Source organism: Grampus griseus, assembly GCF_964374135.1.
Source record: "Grampus griseus genome assembly, chromosome: 11".
Classification (NCBI taxonomy): Eukaryota; Metazoa; Chordata; class Mammalia; order Artiodactyla; family Delphinidae; genus Grampus; species Grampus griseus.
In genome coordinates this window covers 34,717,358-34,741,626 of record NC_139005.1, presented here as the reverse complement: position 1 = coordinate 34,741,626, position 24,269 = coordinate 34,717,358, and positions in this window count along the sequence as shown.

Below are 24,269 nucleotides of genomic sequence, written 5' to 3'. Positions count from 1 at the left end.
TCTTACTGAAGCCCTGAATTCCTTTATTCTATTAGTACAAATGGAGTTACACCAAGAAGCAGCTTCTTTTTGAACTCTGTTTAAAGTTCAAAATCAGGACAAGGTAAAAATAATTTCTAAAAATTATAAAAGTGTATTTCTGTCTAAAGTTTATTGATGATGCATACTTTCCCAAGGTATTTTTAAAAATCTATTTCCATCATTCTTTTTCCTTATCAAATTTCATCCAGTTGGAAAGTGTTTCTTATTTCCTATTTGGAGAAGATTTTGGGTAAGATTAATATTTCTTAAATGCTTAGTAAAATTCACCAATAGCCACCTGTGACTAGATTTTTCTTTGTGGGAGGATTTTTATTATTATTCAATTCATGTAAAGATACAGAAATATATGTATATTTACAAACATAGGACTCTTCAAAGTTTCTATTTCTTCTTTGTCAGTGTTGATAAGTTGTGTTTTTCCAGAAACTTGTCTATCTCATTTAAAATTTAAAATTAATTGGCATTTTTGATAATTTTTATTGCCTTCAAATATTGGTAGGAGGGCTTCCCTGGTGGCGCAGTGGTTGAGAGTCCACCTGCCGATGCAGGGGACACGGGTTTGTGCCCTGGTCTGGGAAGATCCCACATGCCATGGAGCGGCTGGGCCCGTGAGCCATGGCCGCTGAGCATCCAGAGCCTGTGCTCCGCAACGGGAGAGGCCACAACAGTGAGAGGCCCGCGTACCGCAAAAAAAAAAAAAAATATATATATATATATATATATATGTAGGAAATATGAATCATAGGCAATTTGTACCTTTTTGTCTTTTTCCTTGGTCAGTCTTCTCAGAGATTTACAAATTTTATTAGTCTCTTCAAAGAATTAAACTTTTGGTTTTGTTGACTATATTTCACTGATTTCTGCTCTTATCTTTATTATTTCCTTTCTTCTACTTTCTTTGGGTTTAATTTGTTTTTCTTTTCCTAACTTCCTAAGATGGATACTTAGATAATCTATTTCAACCTTTATTCTTTTCTAATATAAGCATTTAAAGACAAACTTTCCTTTAAGCACAGCTCTACTTGCATAGCACAAGTTTGAAATATCATATATTCATTATGATTCAGCTCAAAATATTTTTTAATTCAGATCTTTCTTATTCAACTCATGGGCTATTTAGCAGTGTATTCCTAAGTTTCAAAACATTTGAGGTTTTAAAAATGGTATTTTTGGTATTGATTTCGAGCTCAGACCTACTGTAGTAATCAAACTTCTCCCTGTTAATTCAGTCATTTTAAATTTGTTGAGATTTGCTCTGTTACTTAGCATATGCTATTTCTGGTAAATGTTTTATGTACACTTAAAAGTAATGTATATTCTGAAGTTTGGGGTGAGGTGTTATACGTATGCTAATTCGGTCAATTTTGATAATTGTGTTATTCAAACTGTCTATGTCTTCACTGTGTGTGTGTGTGTGTGTGTGTGTGAGAGTGTGTCCTTGTTCTGTCAATTGCTGAGGTAAGTGTATTAAAATCTACCTTTATGCTTACATATTTGTCTGTTTCTCCTTTCAGTTTTTATCAAATTTTGCTTTATATACTTTGAGGCTGTGTTACTACGTGCGTACAAATTTGAGTTTTACATTTTTTTTGGTGGATTGATTCTTCCACCATAATGAAATGCCTCTATTTCTAGTAACAGTTCTGCCTTAAATTTTACTGTGTGATATAGCTATATAAGTATAGCTGTGTAAGTATATTGCTTCTTACAGTTTATGTGATATATCTTTATGTACTTAAAAATAAACATTTTTGGATCTTTATGTCTTGATGTGTCTCTTGTAAGCATATAGTTGTTATTTAATTCATTCTAGTGATCTTTGATTTATAATTGCGGTATTTAGTTCTTTTCCATTAAGATAATTATTGGTATATTTAGCTTAAATCTATTTTTTATTTATTTTCTTGTATTTTATTTTCCCTTTTCTCTCCTTTCCTTCTTTCTTTAGGGTTAATCAGGTAATTGTTATTGTTCCATTTTTTTAAAATCTCAGGCTGTAAGGAGCAAAAGGATGAGAAATTATACTCAGTTATACTTTGTGTACTTTCATGGAATCACTTTTTCTTGTTCCTATATTTTAAAATAGACTTTGTAAAAATAAAGCTGTCTATTTTGCTCAGAGTTTCTGAGAAGTTATTTTGGACAGTTCATTATAGCATTTTCTAGTACGTTTATGTGAAATCAGGGAAGGTTATTTTTTGGATCACGTTTCAAAAGGGTCATGTCAAACAGGTAGGGAGTTGTGGCAGAAGTAAAGTATGCAGATTTTACCTTTGATTTGTCTTGAAAGTGAGAGGAGATTATGATTGTTTGATTGTTGTCAATGAATCATTAAGATCAGCATTCCTCTTATAGGAAAAGTCTGCCTCAAATCAATAGGATAAAAAAGTAAAGAAACAAAAAAAGAAGTTAAAATAACTACTGTGTTAGTTCTGAAGTAAATAATTATGGAATAATGTGCATATAACTACCTCAACATGTAAAGGATCAGTTGCTCCTTTAAATACTTCAGAGGTGGATACATAATTATTGGGTATCTTAGTTCCTGTTTTCTCTATTAAACAGTATAAGGACAATGCAACAAATACAGAAGGCTTTTTGTTGTTGTTGTTGTTTCAGTACTTTTTCCTATGAGACTGGGAAAATTTCTAAAAATATTGGTATCTATTTTAGCAGGGTAACTAAATATCACTGCATATTAAAATTTTGATTCAGTCTGTCAATGTGCTTGGACTGCAGAAGATAATTATGAGATAAACAGAAACCTTGATTTTTATGTTGTTTGTGGGCCTCTGAAATTTCCAGTTTTTGTCATAAATCATCTAATGCAGTTGAAGCAAATTGAATTTGGATTGTAATTCAAGCGTTTTACCACCTAACTTTAAATTTGGCTTTAATTTCCTCACCTGTTGGTTAAGAGTTCATAAAATGTTTGCATGTGGCTATTTCTGGGAAGTGAAGTGCCTCCAGTGTGTTTTACAGTTTCACCAGAACCAGAAACTCTGCATCCTGGGGAAATTTTCATTCTACTGATGGTGAAGAAAAACAATGATATAAATATAGATGACTTTCCCTCCTTTGTGTTCCTTTATCCCATCCCCAAATGAATCCAAACAACATAAACTGACTAAACTCTTCTAAATAGATGAAATATGTTAAGAATGATAAACCAAGCAGGATAAAAAAAATCTCTAAGCACCACTATAGGTACCTGATAGACACTTATCTAGCACTTACCATGCGCCAGACCTTGAGCTAAACATTTTCAAATGTTAACTCGTTTTGAGTATCATAACACCCCTAAAAGGTAGATACTGTTATTATTCCTCACAGTTTCCACATGAGGAAATGTAGGTATTGAGAGGTTGAGAAACACAGTGAAGGTCACAAAACCTCTAGCAATGGAGCTGGGATTCCAACTCTCCCATGAGTTTCTAACTGCCTAATTGTGCTGCATCTCAGTAAATGATGATGAATTTATTGATTATTTTAAGTAATACCTGATGACCTGGTGAATCTGTATTTATAGTGAGTGCTTTACAATTAGTGTGTAGCCTCCTGGCCTGTCTCCCTCATTAGGTGGTAAGAAATGTGAGGAAAGAAATATTATCTGATTTATCTTTGTATTCTCTGAGTTTTTTTTAGCAAACCACACCATAAGCATTCAACCATCTGTACTCTAAACGGAGTTGTATTTGCAGGTGAATGAATAGTCCCTCATTATAAACCTCATATTGCCCTGAATTAGGCCTTTAACTTCTCAGATTGCCTGGTTGCCCAGCAATTAGATTCAATGTAAGGTCACTGCATTGAACATCTCCAGGAGGTGTCACTCACATTGTATACGTGGCACACAGAGTGCAAATATTACTAAAAATGTATAAATATATAACATAATAGCTTATTTTAAGGCATTCCTATATGTAATTACTTTTTGAACAGCTGTCAATTTGGGAATCTATGTTTTATTATGTATCAAAAAGTAGAACTTATTCATCCAACATTTTTCCTATACAATGTGGTTTTTTCACAAACTTAGAAAATACTGTTTCACATGGGAATGCTGACCATAAATAGAAAGAAAAATCTATTTTATTTTATTGGGCATATTCTGGGAAAACAGAAAGTCCAAGCCATATGCCACGGAGTGGCTGGGCCCGTGAGCCAAGGCCGCTAAGCCTGCACGTCCGGAGCCTGTGCTCCGCAGCGGGAGAGGCCACGACAGTGAAAGGCCCGAGTACCGCAAAAAAAAAAAAAAAAAAAAAAAGGACTAGTAGGATTTTAAAAAGTAAAAGGGGAAAGAGAAGTCTTTCTGGGTGGGAGGAAGAGCGTGAGCAGAGGCACAAAGGAATGGGCTCATCATAGATCACGCCAGTGCCAGTGGGGGCTTTACCAGCTTAAGTGGAATGGAGCTTACAGAAGAGTGAAAAAATGTTGATTTCATAAGAAAGGACAAAATTAAATGGGTCTAGAAAGTTAGGCCGCAGAGTTAGACTGTGAATTGTGATGAATGACATGTATAGATATTGGAGGAGCAGAGTGATTTTACATAATTTCTTTAGCATATGTATTTATTGAGTACTACAGTGTGTCAGACACCGTGCAGAGTCCCTTTAAGGAGAGGATATGTCAGATGTAGTCAGTGCTGCTAAATGTTTAACAACTGGCTCCCTGGGGGAAAATGATCCCCGATTCGTAGTATTCACTGACTACTGTGGTATCAGTGCCCCTGCCATGGCCAGTTTCAAGCTATTCACACAAAATTCAGAGTTGAGAAGAGATGAGCACAATCTGGTCTCGCCAGCTGGCGCAAACCAGCTCCAGCCCACCCCTGGATAATCCCAGCTCTCATGACTCTTAAAAGTGATGTCTTTGCAAGAGTCATCTAGCAATATTGCTGAGGGGAACTTGTCAGAGGAAGGGCACAGCAGCCCAGCCAACTGGCTGTTTGCTGTATCCAGGCACAAAGCAATATGCAGAAGTGGCAGCAGTGGAAATGGGGAGAAAAAGGTGGATAATGGAATCACTTCTAAAGGAAGAAATGGCTGGATTTGGAAACAACTGTGGGTGAGAAAGGGAAAGTCAAAGATTGACTTCAGAGCATTGAATTCAGGAGACTGGGAGAACTATTATTAGAAACAGAATGATTGGCATATTAGCTGTCCCAACGCTCCACTCCTGTGCCCTTTCACCTCAGCAGCTGAGGCTCTTTCACTTCTTTTTTTGGCTTAATCCTATCCCAGGCTCTGGGACTAATCTTGGCCTACGCAAAGGAAGTTCTTAAAAACTTTATGAGAAGCAGCTGTGTGATAAAATGAACTCGACCAAGTCCTGGGTTCAGGAACTGAAGGTTTGGTTTCAAATTCTGGCTTTACTACTTGCTAGCAATGTGGACTTGGACAGTTTGCTTCCAACTATTAGCCTTTAGTTTCCTCATCTGAAAAAGTAGGATCATTATGATTAACATTTCACTTTCATATATACTATCTCATTTAATCCTCAAGACAATCCTATTCAGAAGACCATATTAATGCCCCATATTCCTCATGATGAAAATACAAGTTAGAGGACTTAGGGCTCATAGCTAATGACAGAAACAGGAATCCTCCAGGTGTTTTGACTGCAAATGTATTTAATGACAGTTACAATTTTTTAAAATCCTGACTACAGGCCAGGGATTTTATATGTGCTAAGTGCTCTACTTATATTACCCCCATTAATCTCACCATCACATTGTGAGCTACAATCTCTATATAAAGAAGTTGAGGTTTAGAACTGAAGTAAATTGCCCACATTCAGAAAGCTATTAAGTAGTGAAATCCATGTGCTCTCCGTGACACACTAGTTCTCTTACTCTTTTTTAAGGGATGGTATATCCGATGTTGTAATAAAAGTATTTGCCAAAGTTAACTCCACTGTGGATTTCATTTTGTTATTAAATCTCATTTGAGTTAATCATTCACAATTATTACAAATACGTAAAAAGTACAAATAGAGTTCAATCACCATATTTTAATAGTCATACCTTTACTGCTCTAGATCAAAGTATAGTATTATATTTTTCAGAACATATTTTAATCATATTATTTTAATTAGAAGGATGAATGAACAATTAGGGTTTATAATTTAAATTAACATTCATTTGATAATGCAGTAATGATTTTAGGCATATGATTATTTTGCATTTTTAAATGTATATTGCAGACAGAATTTTACATTTTATAAAAAATATTTATGTATTTCTAGGAGCTATGAAAGTGACCATCATTTAAGAAATTTGGAAAACTGTTTCCACAAACCAAGAAATAAATTTAAATGACACAATTAGTAGATAGATTCAATTTCTTTCAAAGAAAGTATTTCTGGGAAGTTCCTGAGGAAAATACCATCTGACCAAAGGCCATTCAGACTGCTGGGATGCAAGGACAAACCTAAACTATTTCAGGAAATTATATTTAAGTTGCTTAATTATCAGATTTTCCTATAACTCCAATTAAACATAAATCCAAGAAGTGTGTCCAATTATTAGGTTATACAGTTAAGTCTCTTTGTAAAATTACAAATTATTGGAAATAAACAAATAAGCTAGGCAAATTTCTTCCTTTCCTTGGGACATTGGACAAAATTGCTCTATGATGTAATAACAAATTTGTAATGTGTCCTTTGAAAATTCAACCTATATACTGTTATACCAATGCCTTTACTTAGAAATATGTTTTAATTTTGCCCTTGAAATAGTTTTATTAGATCTATTTGCCCAGAGATAATAAAAACTTCTGATGGATATATAGAAGTGTTAATATAGCATGCTTTACTTCCTAGATATCTCCTTGCAAAATATTGCTAGAAAAAGAAATCATTCCAATATACTTGCATGGTTTCCTGTGTGTTTGATCAAATTAGAGAAACAGATGGTGATCTTCCAATGGTTTTGTGTTATGGATCTTGGTGTCTGCATAAAGCTGCAACTCTCTTTACCAAGTCAGCTCTCTCTTCTGGGCCAGAAGATACTCTGCTGGGTTTTCTTTCATATGTGTTCCTCTAGATTTTCCATCAGTAAACAATCCTCTAATTTATTTGACAGAATCCATTGATATAATATCTTCCTTTTAAAAATCACACAAATAATGTCATTAAACAACAGATTATAGAAATCATACAGAATGCTATCATTAAAAATAATCTAATTGTTTTAACCTCCCATAATTCCTTTTGAGATTATTTAAATCTAAACCGAATATTCTTCAGGCCCCTAAACCCAGTTTCTGAAATTGTCATCTTAACTTGTATTCTAAAATATTTCCCTAAATAGTATTTTCTCAGGAATTTAAACACAAGAACCTATGAAACCCATAAAATTTTATCATTCTGACCTCTACCCATTTCTCAGTTTGGGTTCCCAGGAACTCAAAAGAGATTAGTATGGGGGATATTTATTAGGGAGTATTCTTCTAGGAAGAAGGGATGTGACAGAAGCAGAAGTGGGCAGAGAAACAAGTTGAGCTATGATATGGTCCTAATGAGGGTCTCAGCCGACACTTGCAGGGGGGAGGCTCTGGAACTGAGGTGGTCCTTCAGATTATCCTGAGTTGGGGCAAGGAGGCTAGACTTTACACTCCGTATAGATTAGTCACTGGATGTGGACTGACCTTGTAATGAGAAATGACCTTGGGGGGAGGCAATTTTTAAGCCAAGTCATGCCACCTAAAGAGGGCTGTTTTCAGGCTCCACTCTCAGTGGCTCTGTTCTTATTTATTTTGACTTGATTTTGTTAGAGACCAATTTCCCCCCACCCCGCCCTCACTGATGTTCAGTGAGAGTGAAGATAATCCAAGCAAGTGGTCTATTACTTAAACTCATGGCATTTTTGAATTGGAGTTCTTTGATGGCATTCACAGGTTTGGTGTAACTTTCCTCCAATAACACATGTGTATAATCATGGTTGGATTGACACTTAAGAAATAAAGGAAAACTCAAGAGGGGAATGTAAAATATCAGTATATGCAGTTTATTCTATCACCATAAAATTCTAGACTCCCATACACTGAGAAAGAATGGAGTATAAGATGGAGAAGCTTTTTTTTTTTTTTTTTACAAGATAAACTCATAACAGGATGTCAAGTGAGATTTTTCCCATTTTCCTTGAATTTCTGCTAAGGCCAAAAGCTAAGACGAAGAGCTCCTAAATCCCTCTATCCTACATTCAAGGAGCTTCTGGAAGTCAAGATTAGCCACCTTCCTGCAGGTCTTACTTAATTAGCTAGAGTACCCATAACCACCTTCATCTCCTGTCCCAGCAGTTAAAGTAAAAATAGGCCGAAGAGAGAACAAGAGTCATCAGTCTTTTGGTGAGAGTGGTGTCCATGGAGAGAGGCTGAGAGGAAGGGGCTGTTCCCAATCCTCAGTATCAAGGGGAAGTGTTCTGAGATAATCATCTATAAAAGATTAATGACGGGGCTTCCCTGGTGGCGCAGTGGTTGAGAGTCCGCCTGCCGATGCAGGGAACACGGGTTCATGCCCCAGGCCGGGAAGATCCCACATGCCACGGAGCGGCTGGGCCCGTGAGCCATGGCCGCTGAGACTGCGCGTCCGGAACCTGTGCTCTGCGACAGGAGAGGCCACAACAGTGAGAGGCCCGTGTACCACAAAAAAAAAAAAAAAAAAAAAAAAAAAAAAAAAGATTAATGATGTAGCAAGGAGGAGGAACTGAAATCTTTTTTCTCCTCGTTGTTAATAGGTTGTAAATAATTTTGCTGATTTGCTTCTGGACTACCTGAGCAGGGAAAGGGAAAATTAGAGAGAGATCTGGGGCTTCTGGGGGCATGAGACCCTCACTCTTACTTGTTGGCCTGGCAAGCATAGACGAATTTCTCACAGAAGAGGGCTGGTCTTGGCCTGGGTTGCTGCTGTTTCCCCTGGATGAAGAACTCAGCAGTGGGAGGCTGTAGACAGGCTTCCGTTGGTGGGGGTTGAGGACTGAATAAGAGGACAAAATGGAGCTGACCTCCTGCTTCAGGGAACTATTCAATAGTAAGGACCCTGGCAGAGCCAGGATTTGGATACCTGCCACACTGAGGTCACTGACAGTCAGTGTTTAGCAGTTAAGAGTGACATCTCCAAAGAAAGGACTGCTATGGGCTGTCATGTAAGGGTTCAGTAAACCAGGCACTTTAGATGTTGCGCTGCCTTCCTCGATTCTGAAAGTTGAGCTAGTGTGGGTCCCCCTCTGGGAAAGCAAGTATTACCAGGAAATTCTATTGATCCAGGGTGATCTTCTATTTTGTTGGTTCTTACTTTGCCAAGTAGAGCTGAGTCTATAACTAGAAGGTTCTTCATGACTGTAATTGGAGAATTGCAGTTGATTGCCTGACTTTATATAATATTCTGCCTTACTAATTGTGTGACCTTGGGCAATTTAGTGAATATTCCTGTGCCCCAGTTTCCTTATCTGTTATTTGGGAGTAATAAAAATGCTATATTATACAGTTGTTGTGAGGTTGAAGAGCACACAGTTCATGCAGATCATTCAGCATAAGGCCTGGGATGTTGTATGTCCTCAATAAATGTTTACTGTTAATGAGTAGGGTTATGTCTTGTTATTTCATTGTTTGATATTGAACTCTACCATGAATCTGTAGCTCAAGTGGTTGGAACTCTGTTGACATCCTACCTTCTAAAGGTAATTGAAGCTTTTGTCTGCATTCCCAGCCATTGGTGAAGTTTCTGATTCAAACTAAATTCCTGGTATTGCCATTTTCTTGGCTTAGACTAACGAGTCTCAAAAATCAGGGTACTTAAAGAGCATTTGGGGGTCAATTCTAAAAATACACATCTTCATAACTTCATTCATAGAAATTCTGATTCAGTAGATCTGGTGTGGAGCTCATAAGGTCATCTGTAGATCACAGTTCCATAAATACTGGCCTAGAGTAGTATTGTAGAATTCTATTTGTGGGATCACTCATCATCCAGCACACACTTAGATATTGATATTGGCCTAGAATCAACAAATATTTATTGAGCATCTACTATATGCCAGGCACTTTTACAAGCATTCAAACTACAGTCATAAATAAGATAACATCCCTACTCCCAAGTAGTTCCCAGTGGATTGGGAGAGACTAAGTCAATCAGCACTTATAAAAGAACACAACATACTGTTCTACCTGCAAAAAGTCTATTTCTTCCCCTTTTGTCCTATTAACTTATACTTATCAAATTCCCTTCCCTGATCTTCTTAATTAGTTCAAATACCCATATTTTATTCTCTCGCAATACCATGTCTCTTTTTTGTAATGGTTATTATTGTTGTAATTTTTCCTTTTGTGGTGCTTATTCAATTTTCTTTCTTTTATACTTGACTGCTCCTCAGCACAGAACTTGTCTGTATTTACTTACCTTTATATTCCAAGCACCTAAAGTTCAATAATTATTGATTGATTGAATGAACATATGAATGGGATAAATTCTGTGATAGGAGTAAATGAAGGGTAAAACAGAAGTACATAGGAAAGAGACCAGAACCAGTCTTAGAAGGTCAGAGACAATCCATCAGAGAAAGCGCTAGCAAACTGCAATGTGAGGAATGAACAAAAGTGAGATGTGTGAATATCATGGGTCAAAAGTGATTTAGTATGTGGTTTGGTCTGTGGGACAGAGACTCAAATATCTGGCTGTCATGAGCCTGTAGATAGTTATTGAAGCCACAGAAGTGAAGAATATTACTTAGGGAGAGTGCATGGTATGATAGGTGAAAAAAAAAAAAAAAGCCAAGGACAGACTTCTGAGATGTTAAGAAATATCATCACCCCTCAAGTTAATGGATTTCTTCTTTTAATATATCTTATTCTAACAGACAACTCTCATTGTAGCCAAATTTTTTCATGAGTAGCCATCTTTACAGACGTTCTTACTTATTTAGTATGAAAGTGTGTTTGAAAATCTGATCAACAGATTTACGTATTAAAAAGTGGAGTCCATTTCCAGGGAGCCAGAAAACAAAAGCTTTCTAACAATGGCTTGTTCAGGCTTTGCCTCCTTTGGAGGCAGGTGGAATCATTTATGAGTGAGAATGTTCACAGGCCCCAGGCAAGAGTCCTCCAGGCATTTTCCCTCCTAACTGTCTCTGCCTGACCCTAGGCCAGGTAATCACAAACAGTTGACTTTGAGACTTCTAAACATGACTATGTGGACGGCTGGAATAGCTTTTGGGAAAGTTTTTTTTTTTTTAATTTTATTTTATTTTGCGGTATGCGGGCCTCTCACTGTTGTGGCCTCTCCCGTTGCGGAGCACAGGCTCTGGGCACGCAGGCTCAGCGGCCATGGCTCATGGGCCCAGCTGCTCTGCGGCATGTGGGATCTTCCCGGATCGGGGCATGAACCCGTGTCCCCTGCATCGGCAGGCGGACTCTCAACCACTGCACCACCAGGGAAGCCCTGGGAAATATTTTTGATTTCAGTTTCTAATCCAATGGAAATGAAGGAAGGGCTCATCCAATGCATGTGACTCCCTCCCATCTTTCCCCCTCACCCCACTGACCTCCCTAATGTGTCATCTGTCATCCCCAACAACCCATCACCTTCCACAACTGCAGGAAGAGTGGGAATGAAGATGATAAGGTAAGGCCAGAGATGGGGTGAGAAGGAAACTCTGGCTGGGGGAAGGGACTTGAACTTAGGCCCAAGACCCCAAATAAGTAAGCAAAATATAGATTCCTGTGGGTGGGCTCTGAAAATCAGGAAACCAGGGGGTTCCTTCTGCCAAACGCTCCTCTACAATTCCCCTACAAATGAACTGTTTAGTGGTGTCAACGTATTATATATGAAAATACTTTTGTGTGAACTGAAACTGTGTTAAGCACAGGCTATGGTCCTGGGCATTTTTGGATACTGAAGACAAGGTCCTTCCTCCAGGAGTTCACAGTCCGTTGTGAGACAATCCATGTGTAACCAAAGTGCCCTTTACACTAGACACTGCATATAAGCCACTCTCAGCTGAATCCACCCCACCCCCCGTAGACTTGCTTTGTATGGCGCCTCATAGTGTTTTAATAAAATCATAAATTCATTGGCTTCATTTAAAAACAGAGTTTTCACATGAACATTTCTGGGTTTTCTGAAACAAATCAGAAAGGCTGGCATTTCTAGGTGAAAACACTTCTTCTGGCAAAAACAAGCAGCTGCCCCTTTTAGATGAGGCAGGCCCTCCAGTGCTCATCACTCAGGTAATATAACTGTTTAGGGTTCTGAGTTTGTAACACCTACTCTGTTCTTCGTGGGCTATAAATACTATTCTCCAGCCTGTCCGCAGGCTGCAGCATTTTAGCGCTTTCAAGCAGCAAGCGCAAAGGCCCAATCTTTTCCTCTCCAAGTCTCCAGTTCCTCTTAGCATAGTTCTGGGGTCTTCTAGTTTTCGAAGTATCCTGGGGCCTCCTTGCAGGCCAGGTAACTAACTTGTTCCACACCTGAGTGTGGCAACTTTTCAGAAAATTCCTCAAAACCAAAAACACTTTTATAGTATGTTTCTGACAGGACCATGGCACTGCTAGGCAAACATTTACATACCTAAGGGAAATGATGTAAGTGGTTCTCCACAGAATAAGGAAGATCTATCTCTTTCAAGTAATTTATCCTTTGGCTAGAATAATGGGGCCCATGGCCCCTATTCTTTCATCACTATGGAGACCACTTAACTAGTGCTCACAAAACAAAGTTGCCTATTTATTCTGTGGTGCGTAACACCACCAATAGGATTCTTTGCTTCACGTTTGCAACACAATGAAAAAACAATTGCAACACAATGAAAAACATATTACAAAGATATGAGCCTGGTAGTTGAAGTTTATTTAACAAATTTTAATAGACTCAATGACCCAATTAATATTAAAATAGTGAACATTTTCTCTGACGATTGGCACATTTGAACATTAAAACTTATGCAAACTTGCCTGAAAAAGATATAGCATTCGAAAATCTAATGTAATTTAAAGTCCTTATACTCCAGCCATTTGCCAGAGCCTGGTTTTTCATGGCTAGGCAAGACACACTTTCTTTTTTTTGACATTAGAAAGTACCAGAGCCTGGTTTTTCATGGCTAGGCAAGACACACTTTCTTTTTTTTGACATTAGAAAGTACCAGCATGAAGGGATACACGTCTTTTTGGTTCTTGTTTCATAATACAGTATTACATGATAATAGAGCTGAGTCTTTAAAGATCATCTAGTAGAATCAAAGTATTTCATTTTTGCACATTAAACCCTTGACAGACGTTTTTAGATCCAGTTGTATTCAACTAGTTTCCATTATGTTACTAGGCTTTGATCTAGAAGATTCCTTATCTGTGGTCTACATAAAATGAATTAAAAACCATTGCCTTTCATCTCCTGAAGCAATATGTGTGACTCACTTGCTTAACCCTGCTTCTTTTTAGATGATGTGTTGTTCCTCTCAGTGGTTCCTGGTAAGAATTCTTTTTTCTTGATGAACCAGTTCCTTTATCTGTTTCTACAAAAGGGCCGGCAGATGTCACTTCACATTTGTCAAGCCTAAAGCACCTAATCTTTTTAGCATGGGATATTTTACAATATCTTCCTGGGACTTTCTCTTTACCATCTTACTCCTCCAAATTTCTAAGTAAGTGAACTATGTGATCAGGAAACATTGGCAAACTTTGGGAAGAGAGCACAAACTCTATATCTCATTTCCATATACAGGGGACATTCAGTGACTAATTTGGGACAGTTCACTCAATTGTCTGGATTAACTGTATAGTTTCAGAACTTAGGGCAGCCATATTTAAAATTTAACCACAAACTTTACAAGATTTAGATATTTAAGTCACTATCTTCATGTTACTTTAGGACAGTATAAGGATGACTATAACACAGTTGATATTTCTGTAAGGCAGTACTTAATGGTATTTAAGACATTCTCTCTCATGGTGGCATTAAAGGAGAGAAGCTGAAAAATAATTTCCCTTGCCTTTGGACATAGTACCATTCTTCTGTTATTCAATATTTAATCTAACCATTATTAAAATCAGTTTAAAACATATAGTTAATACTTTAACTGCTCCCTGGGAGAATATGTAATTTATTCACAAGCAATTAAAAAAATATATTTCCTAGAAAGCCAAAATAGTTTGAAAGAATTCTGTAGTTTAAAGTTTAAAATTAGTTCTGCTTTAAATATTATAGTAATATGTTCCAAATATCATGTTGACTTCTTCATATGATTGTGCTTTTTTTAAAACAAAAGCTTCAAAGCCAATTGTTTCATCAAATAAACAGTGCAACAAATGGAAACAGTACATTGGTTGTGACTTTGAAATAACAAATTGATAAATCTATTTTTTTCTATAATCACTATATGTGTAATATAGTTTCACTCTGTCACTGCTAACCATTTCTATGTACAAAATGTTAAAGGAAACATAAAAATCTTATTTTTGAAGTTATTTTGAACTTGATTATAATAGGAATGACGTATTAGCACAGCTTGTATTAAGTACTAACAACCTAAAATTAACCAATATGAACCTGAAATGGACACCAATGAAAAAGGTATAAAAACTGAATTCCTAGAAAATTCTAGGAATTTTGGCTGCATCTCCCCTGAGGTTGTTGTTACTGCTTTCATAATTAAGTTATGGCTATTTCTTATCAAGCCTTAGCTGAAAGTAAAATTTCCTGATCAAGTTATTAATTACTAAATGTAAGGAAATGCTGACAGCCCACAATTTAATCATTACAGAAGTAATAGTTCTGCTATAATTAAAGGCTAGTCTAATCCAACAATTCTATAAAATTTGCTTAGTTTAATTTCAAAAGCATGCTTATAGTGTGGTTTGTTTGATTAGAAAAGCTTTCTTTGTTTTGCTCTAGTGAAATTTAAATATCTCTCTCAGGAATTACCAACATACAAGACGTTAGAATGTAAGGCAAAGTTTGTTAAAACCCTCAGAGTCAGAAAATTTAAGATATCTACAAGTATTTGGGCTACTGAGATTTGCTGAATGAAGCTTTCTATATGATCTCTTCTTTTCTACAGTGGTATAGTCATTACTAAATAAGGCTTTCTTGAAGTTGATGAAATTTCCTATAAACAGATTATCCTGTGCCTTTTTGTAAGGGTCCATTTTATTGCAGTCAAGTCAACTGCTATTAATTTAGTCCAAGGTATTTATTTATATTCCATTATATTATCCAAATAGTTTTAATGAGTTAATAACTTTTAACATGTTTGAGAGAAAACTGTCCTTACATGTATGAAATACAAAATTATTTGAGATTCATTTTGTATGAATCATTTAACTGATTATTCCCTGTGCTTTGCCAACCTTCCAGGACTTTTCTAATTGACGGGCTAGATTACCATGTTCACATGCTTCTGCATACTTCAGTTCTCACCTTCCTTCCAAACATTCAGCATTAAGAAGTAGCACAGGGCTTCCCTGGTGGCGCGGTGGTTGGGAGTCCGCCTGCCGATGCAGGGGACACGGGTACGTGCTCCGGTCTGGGAGGATCCCACGTGCTGCGGAGCGGCTGGGCCCGTGAGCCATGGCCGCTGGGCCTGCGCGTCCGGAGCCTGTGCTGCGCAAAAAGAAGCAGCACAGATTTTTGTGAGCACGTGGGGTCCAACCTTCCAGGAGAGCAAGTGCTTGGACTGGTATAATTCTAAGTGGAAGTGGAGTGGCTGGGCCTGGGTTAATACTACTCTTAAATGTTCCCAAACCCCCTGAAACCAGTCCTGAAAGTTTCATGGGGCACTTGCGGACTCTTAATTCAGGATTGCCACTTTTACAAGGGAGCTGACAATTTATCTCATTTTTCTATGAGGACAGAGGAAGTGTTGTTACGTGTGGTCAGTGTCCAGTGGAATAAAATCCCTAGATTGGCCTAACCAGTGCTCTGAATCTCAATCCTGGAGACAAGGAGAGTTGTGGTGAGCCTCAGGAAGGCTACTGAAATGACTAAGCTATTAGACTTTCCTTTCTCTGGGCAGACTCTGATGTTCCTTCTGGGGTGAGTAGGGATGTTGACACACATTTGACATTAGTCTTTGTATAGTATATTCTCTTCACAACCACATTATATGTGTACCATGATACACACACATATATATATACATGACATATATTTTTATATTAATTAGTAGACTATATATGTAAATATACTACAAGAATATTCACTTAGGGAAAAAAATGCTTCTGGATAAAAATGTCAGACTAGCCTAAATATTAAGTAGTTTTAAAAAATTGTTGCTGTTGTCAAAAATGGATGTGTCATTTTTATTGTACAAAATAAATATGTATGACAGAGAGAACAAGGGGGAAGGAGGAAAGCAGAGAGGAAAGATGAGAGAGAGGGATTATGTGCCAACTACATTTGTACATGTAGAATCCAACAATGTCACAACCTGAAAGGGTATTCATGACCCTTTAATCCAACCCCTTTATTTTATGCTTGAGGCAAAAAAGAAACTCCAGTGATTTATGATCTGGTTTTATCTTTCATTCTCTCTGAATTTATCAATTTGAGAACATTTCAGGGACTAGGAGAGTAGAAATGGTATAAGAAGATTGAGCAAAGCAAATTGAGGAGACTTGTTACAGCTGAATGACCGTTGCAATTCAGCGATAAGTGCTCATATATCTATATTAACATTGCCTGTATTTAATGCTCTTGTCTCATGGTCTCCTTTGGATGACAAGCTTAGTTACAGCAGAGGAAAAGCCTTTCCTAGAACCTGTGGACCTATTCTGTGCAGTGCTGCATCCAGCCCAGCCAAATGATGATTCCAGAGTGAGGGAGAAACAAAGATCTTGTAGGAAACCAAGAACAAAGAGTCTACCTTTTGGGACTTGTTTTTAAAACACGCTTCTACTTCTAAGCTTCTGTGAATTTTCTTTCAACTTTTCCTTCACTTACCTTCTTCCCCCCTTTTCCTTTCATATTTTCCATCAAAACCCTGTTTATTTTTCAATGCACAATGCAAATGCCAATTCTTTGTGATATTTGTTCAAATGCTCCTAAATAGATTTTATTGTATTGCCTTGTATTGTTTTCATTATTTGCATGTCTGTCTCATCTATTAGGTTACAGAGCTGCCTCAGGAACTAATGGGTGATTTAAAGGCAGGGTTCTGGTAGGTGGTGTAGGTGGACTTAAGACCCTTTAGGTTTTATGTCATATATCGTGAAGAACCAATACAGTTTCTTTGATATAACTGTTCAGCTGCTGAAGACCAAAGTTTAAAGATCACTACCAACAGTTTTAATTACTGAAAGGATTATTCTACTAATTTCTATAATATGGCAACCTTGGAATGAACAGGTTTCCAGTAAATGAATAAATCAGTAGTTATCCAATCAGATAAGTTAAAAGAACTCTATTGCATTTTAGCTTAAAACACAACGAATACACTCAGTATTACTGCTTGAACACCAGACTTTCTCAAATGTTAAACTGGGAGAAAGACAGACCCTCAAATGTTGGGAGCGGCAGGGGAAGAGAAAGACTCAGGGCCCCTGGAATTGATTTATGAAGAAGGGTGGTGAGATTTTATGGAGTGGAAACTAACAGATGGTACATACTTTTTTTTTTTCCTTCCCACAATCACCCCTCCCTGAGCTCCTTCTGGAATATACATTCTGTACTGGCACAAAGGCCAAAAGCTCTTTGGAAGCTCTGCTGGAGTCACACACAAGGATGACTCTCGGTCTCCCCAGTCTCCAGATTCATACTTGTGGGTATTGTGGATGATGACTTTTTTCTTCTTCTTACAAAACTGTCTTACCAGACATAATTTAGCAGAGGCTTGGGGAGTCACAGGTGTGCTTTTGAAACTTATAGTCTAGACAGAAAGTATAAAAACATTAGTCAACCTCTTCAAATTCATTTAAATGAATCATGAGTTGATTTCCTCCAAATCCATTTAACAAACATCAGTCACTAATATTTTTCATTCTTTTAAGAACCAGGCTTGGTTGAAAAAAACATTCTTTTAGAAACCAAGTATGTTTAAAAAAAACTTATTTATATTTCAACCTGCTTAAACATTTCACTAAAGTAAAAGGGAGCTTATAAAATATGTACTTGGCTCCTTAAAGTTCTTGACTTAATTTAATTTTGTTTAAAATGTAAAACAGATTTCTAAACATATAGTACTACTGAACCTGGAACTTGAGTGTAAAAGGGCTTTAACTGTCATCTAATCTAACCATCTTCTAATGTGAGAATCATATAATAATACATAATAGGGAATTCCCTGGCAGACCAGTGGTTAGGGCTCTGCGCTTCTACTGCAAGGGGCATGTGTTCCTGGCCAGGGAACTAAGATCCTGTAAGCCTCGTGCCATGGCCAAAAAGAAAAAAACATAGTAATGTAAATAAATAACTGATTTTTTGGATAAGCTCAGATATTTCAAGGAACCCAAGTACTTTGGCTTTAAAACAAAATACCAAAAAGTAACTTATAAACAAAAATTATTAAAGTTAATTATTAAGTATTAGAATACTTTTTGATATTCCACACCATACTTTTATAGGCAAAAAATTCACCTCCAGATTCTTCATTCTGATACAGAATAATGAAGTATTTTCAACTTCACCTAAGTAAATCTGCCAATGTTGTCTCAGACAAACCTGCTAATATTTTGCTGTGTATATTTGCATGTGTTCTTTTCACTGACAATTCTCACCTCCTCAGACAAGGTTCACTAATAAGCTTTTTTCCCCTTGACTGAGAAAGTCCTTGAATTGAATTATTTTCCTCTTCCATGTTAGTTCATCAGGCCTGAAGAAGCAAACGGCATTCCCTTTGCCACCGTCAATACACAACTTCTCTTTTTTTGAGGTTTATACCATTTCCTTTTATTATTTTCTTCCCATTGTCAGCAACACCATCTATTAACTTCTAGGACCATCTCTTTCCTTCCACAGTGATTTAAGTAGTTAGATCATGATGTACTTATCGTCTCCACTTTATATATAGTACATTGGAATCTCGCCATCTCCAATGATTTACATGTCCATCCCATTTTTCCCATCCAGCTGCATAGAGCCTGAATAATTCTTGTTTGGATTAATGTGGAATTTGCCTCTCCTCTAATTCTCGCTGATTAGTCCTAAATTCTGCAGCTTCTCCAAATCTTTACACAGGTCTGTTGCATTTCTACCTTCATTTTTAAATCTTAAACTCTAAAAGTAACATTTCTGACCCCATGTGCGTTATCTTTCTAATCTTGGGACCTACTGAACCTGCGCTGAGTACTCATTGATTCTTGAATCCTTCGACTTCCCTTAATTCTCTCATTTTATCATCTCTTTAATTCCTTCTTTCTTTTTACAGCCTGCTTCCTATGGCCAGCTATGTCAGTCAGACATTTACAACTTCTCTAAAATTCCCAGTCAGATCCTAACTTTTCCTTTTTTCAGTTTGCACTTGCCAGATGGCAATCATTGAGAGTCAGAACCTGACTGACAAATTCCATCTATTTGTGTTGTTTAACTTCAATTATCTAATCCTTTCATTTAATTAGTATGGATTGAGAAGATACTACATGAGCCAGCAACTGTGCTGAGTCCTAGCTATGGAAAGAAGAATTCAATTCAATTCTTGCCTCTAAGGAGGTAACAACCCAGTAAGGAAAATAGCCACAAAGAAATAATTTCTACCCATGAAGTATGCTAGACTGTAGATAGGTTCAATATTCAATTAAAGTATAGAGGAAAGAACAAGAAATAATTCTGCCTGAGTTTACAGGAAGTCTTCAGAGAAAAAAATGTATAATTTTTTCAGTGTCTTGAGTGATGAGGTATATTTTCTTGTGTGCTCAGAAAGGTTGAAGTGCTGGGGAGAGGAGGAATGGCCATGCCAATCAGGTTGAACCTTGTGACAAGAATGTAAAGTGTGGAGGGAATGCCCTGTGGTCCAATGGTTAGGACTTGGTGCTTTCACTGCCATGGACCCGGGGTTCAACCCCTGTTTGGGGAACTAAGATCCCACAAGTGGCGTGGCGCAGTCAAAAAAAAAAAAAAAAAGAATGTAAAGTGTGGAAATGCAGAGCAGGTTACAAACCTAGCGTGAAGATGATCAAAAGAAGATAATAAGAGAGAATAATAAAAAGACTGAATTGAGCAACATTGAGAAGGTGTTTGTGCACAGGAGTTTAAAATTTATTTTACAAGGCAGAATTCCCAGGCTGAGTTCTATGATCAATAGTTTCCCATGTTTTCTACTGTGAAAAAAGGTCTTTGTGATTATGTACATTGGGAAAATTCTATAATACTGAAACCCTTCTGAAGTATTCATAATTCACATTCACATAGTAAAAGTTCTGAAATTCCTGTATGAATAAGCTATTTAATTTTGTTTAACCCAGGGTCTTCTAATACAAGCAGATATGATTCTCCTTCCTCTGAATCCCTCCTTGTTGCTTTAATGGTATCCATTTGAGTAGGGCAAACTCTTGGCATCTGAGCATTTTGAAGGAGACTTAAAAGTTCGTGGCAGGGCTTCCCTGGTGGCGCAGTGGTTGAGAGTCTGCCTGCTAATGCAGGGGACACAGGTTCGAGCCCTGGTCTGGGAGGATCCCACATGCTGCGGAGCAACTGGGCCCGTGAGCCACAACTACTGAGCCTGCGCGTCTGGAGCCTGTGCTCCGCAACAAGAGAGGCCGCGATAGGGAGAGGCCCGGGCACCGCGATGAAGAGTGGCCCCCACTTGCCACAACTAGAGAAAACCCTTGCACAGAGACGAAGACCCAACACAGCCAAAAATAAAAATTACTAAACTCCTACTCCCAACATCTTAAAAAAAAAAAAGTTCGTGGCATATAATATTTGCTGAGGTATCATTTTGAATTGTGAGTGCTTCAAGGCTGATGTGTGAGCGTGAGTCATTGGGCAGGTAAGGAAGTCTAGACAGACATGCAGAATCTGCACACCTCAGTGCAACAGTGCTGCTCCCCATGATGCCTTATTGTATTTAATTGTCAAAACAACACCGCAACACTTCTATTATTATATCCATTTTAGCTAGGAGGTCACTGATGAAATTATATTCTGGTATTTGGGGATTGCAAACATCTTTGGGCATATGTGTCTTAATTTCAAGATCTACCATATTTGTTTTGTCCCTTGTGCTAGCTTGCATGCTTTTTGTAGTCAAGGCTGCATTTGACGGCTCCATCCTTTTTTTTGCTTTACTATCTAAATTTTATTTATTTTTTAAAAATTTATTTTATTGAAGTATAGTTGATTTACTATGTTGGCCCTCAGTATATGAATTTTGGGAGGACACAATTCAACCCGTAACACAATTCCAATGATAACCTTGGATAAGAATAGCAGGAATTGGAAGATGAATTCATTTAATACTTACTTATTGAATTCCATTTATATACCAGACATCAAACTAAGTAAAGATATATCTTCAAGGGTCTTACAGTCTCTTGGATGAGATAGATAAGTAAGTAATTAATGACAGCACAATGTATTCAGAGTCATAAATAATTTACAAAGTATTAGCTAAGACAAGAAGAATGAAGAAAGGCATCAGTGAGGAGATCACTTTAAGGTAGAGTTTTAGATGATATGAGGAAGCTTGGAAGATAAAATTGGGAAGAAAACTCTAGCCAAGGAAACAATAAGGGTTATTTTGAGTAATGTCAATTTGTTTAGTGTGAAGTGCATGTTGGAAGTAAAAGATGAAAAGCTTGAATGTTAGGTAAGGAGCCTACCAAGAAGTTCATGCAAATGAGAACCACTGAATCATTTTAAGTAGAGAAGTGACATATAAGGATCACCGTGAAGGCTGTTTCAAGGATAGCTTGGAAAGGAATAAAGCAGGAGTCAAGGAGACACGGGTAAGAAAACATTGCACTAGTCAGATGAGAGAACATGAGGTCATTGATGAAGACTGTAGCAGATGGAGAATAAGGTATGGAGAAGAGAGGACCTAATATGGTGGAGTTGACAAGACTTAGGGAGCAAAGTGTGGAATCAGGTGGTTGTTTAGATGACGCCTATATCTCTGAATTGAGCAATTAGGTGGATAGGTTGGTATTAAATAAGATAGGAGACACAAGAACCAAGATTTGGAGATAAAGATAATTAATCCAGTTTTGAACATACTGAGTTTGAGATGTTTGTGTGGCATCCAAATGGAGATGTGTAGTAGAGAGTAATAATACTTATTAAGTAGATCAGGGACAGATCAGGAGTAGAGATAAAATCTGGCAGTCATCAGCATACATGTTCATTCACTCATACAGCAAACATGTATTGATTACCTACTAGATATCAAACACTGTGTCTTGGTGAGTATTAAAGCTAGGATATTGGATTCAGATATCCTAGTAAAAACATGAAATAAATATAACAGGCTCTGGGAAACACCAACATAAAAAGAGTAACAGAGAAAGAGGAATGGATAAGGTGGATTTGGAATGAGCAGTAAAAAAGTTAAGAATTCAAAAACTGGAAGATATCAAGAAGGAAGAGATTGTTTAACAGTATCAAATTCCATCGTAAGACAACTTTGATAAGGACTTTAAGGACTTGAATGGGTCAGAGTTTTGCCAGGAAACAGCTGGCTCCTTCAAATGGGGTAATTATGAAGTGTATGTGTGTGTGTGTGTGTGTGTTTGTGTGTGTGTGTGTGTGTCTGCGTGTCTGTGTGTCTCTGTGTCTGAGAGAGAGAGAGAGAAAGTGAATGAGAGAGATTGAGAGATTCAGCTGTAGAAGAGGACCTCCTGACGTATACCTCCCATACATATACATATATACGGGCCTCCTACAGTGCCTCCCATTGACAAAACTCAACTGGTTGCCAGAAGAAAAAAGAGCAGTTGAGGTAGTTTATCTAAGTCAGCTTCCTTGAGCAACAAGCAAAATGGAAAAGAATGGAGAGTAAAACTGGTGAGGTAAATGGAGAATATCCTGCTCAGGTTTTAAAAGAGATCATTATATTTGTCAAGTTGGTGATCAAGGGTATTGTGAGAGGAGCTTCGTGGAATGAAGGTAGAAGCCAGCTCACAGTAGGCTGGGGGGTTAATTAGAAGTGTGAAGTGTAGATACATCCGTAGGCTTTCAAAATGCTTAACTGAGAAAGGAAGGGAAGAAACAAGTCTTAGCTTCATGAAGATGCAGTGCTGATGCAGAGTTAAGATGGAAGAGATTTGGTGATATATTTAGGCTGAGTGAAAAGAGTGAGGAAATGCATATATGATAAGGCAATATCTAAGGGGACATGAGGGAGTGGGGCCCAGAATAGGAGGAAGGAGGTACTTTTGACCTCCTCTGGGCAAGGTGCCATATTTATGAGATGGATACCTGAAAATATATTAGAAAAGGGGCAATGGAAATCTTGGATAGTATGATGGTCCCATGGATGGCTGTGGTTACCTCCTTGGAATGCTTAGCACCCAGACTGATATGGCCACTGGGGTCCCCAGTGGTGACAAGTGCTGTAAACCTTATCCACTGCTCAGCTCAGGTCTGCTTTTGCACAGACACAATTTTCAAAACCTCATCCTTGAGGGATGTCCCCAGGAAAAAGTCAATGATCTCTGACTCCTTGATGGGCAGAGAGATGCAACTACTTTTTCTATTTTAGATGCTGCTCAATTATCTGCTTTTCTGTATGCTTCTGTTCTCTCTCTCTCTCTCTCTCTCTCTCTCTCTCTCTCTCTTTCTCTCTCTCTCTCTCTCTCTCTCTCCTTCTCTCAAAATTATCTTTGGTTATTTTTCTTACTCATGATCCAAATGGATATTCTAACCCTTGGGTCCACTTGACCTTCCAACTTCACAGCTCATCACCACCTGGCATTTTCTTCCGTATCTATTATTTTCAGCTTTCCGAGGTAAATCTGATTGACTTAGCTGTACTTTTTCTCTGTAATCTTGATACCAAGTTATGATATAAACATCTGGTGGACTTAATGTTGTGTTACCTTAGCATTAATTGTTGACACCTATCTAGCTTTCTATGGGATGGAGAGGTAGAAGTATAGGGTCCATTGTTCCCTCAGCAAAAACTGTGAGCAACAGAAGATCCTCCTAGGGGGGAAGTCTGAATAGAACAGGCATTTCACAGCACCATTTTTTAAAAGCAGAATTTAAATTTCTGCTTCAATTCATCTGTTTTACTCCCTGAACAGTGGTCTTCTTTAATTTACTAATGCTCGTATTAACAAACTTTGGTTGAATTTGATAGTACATTT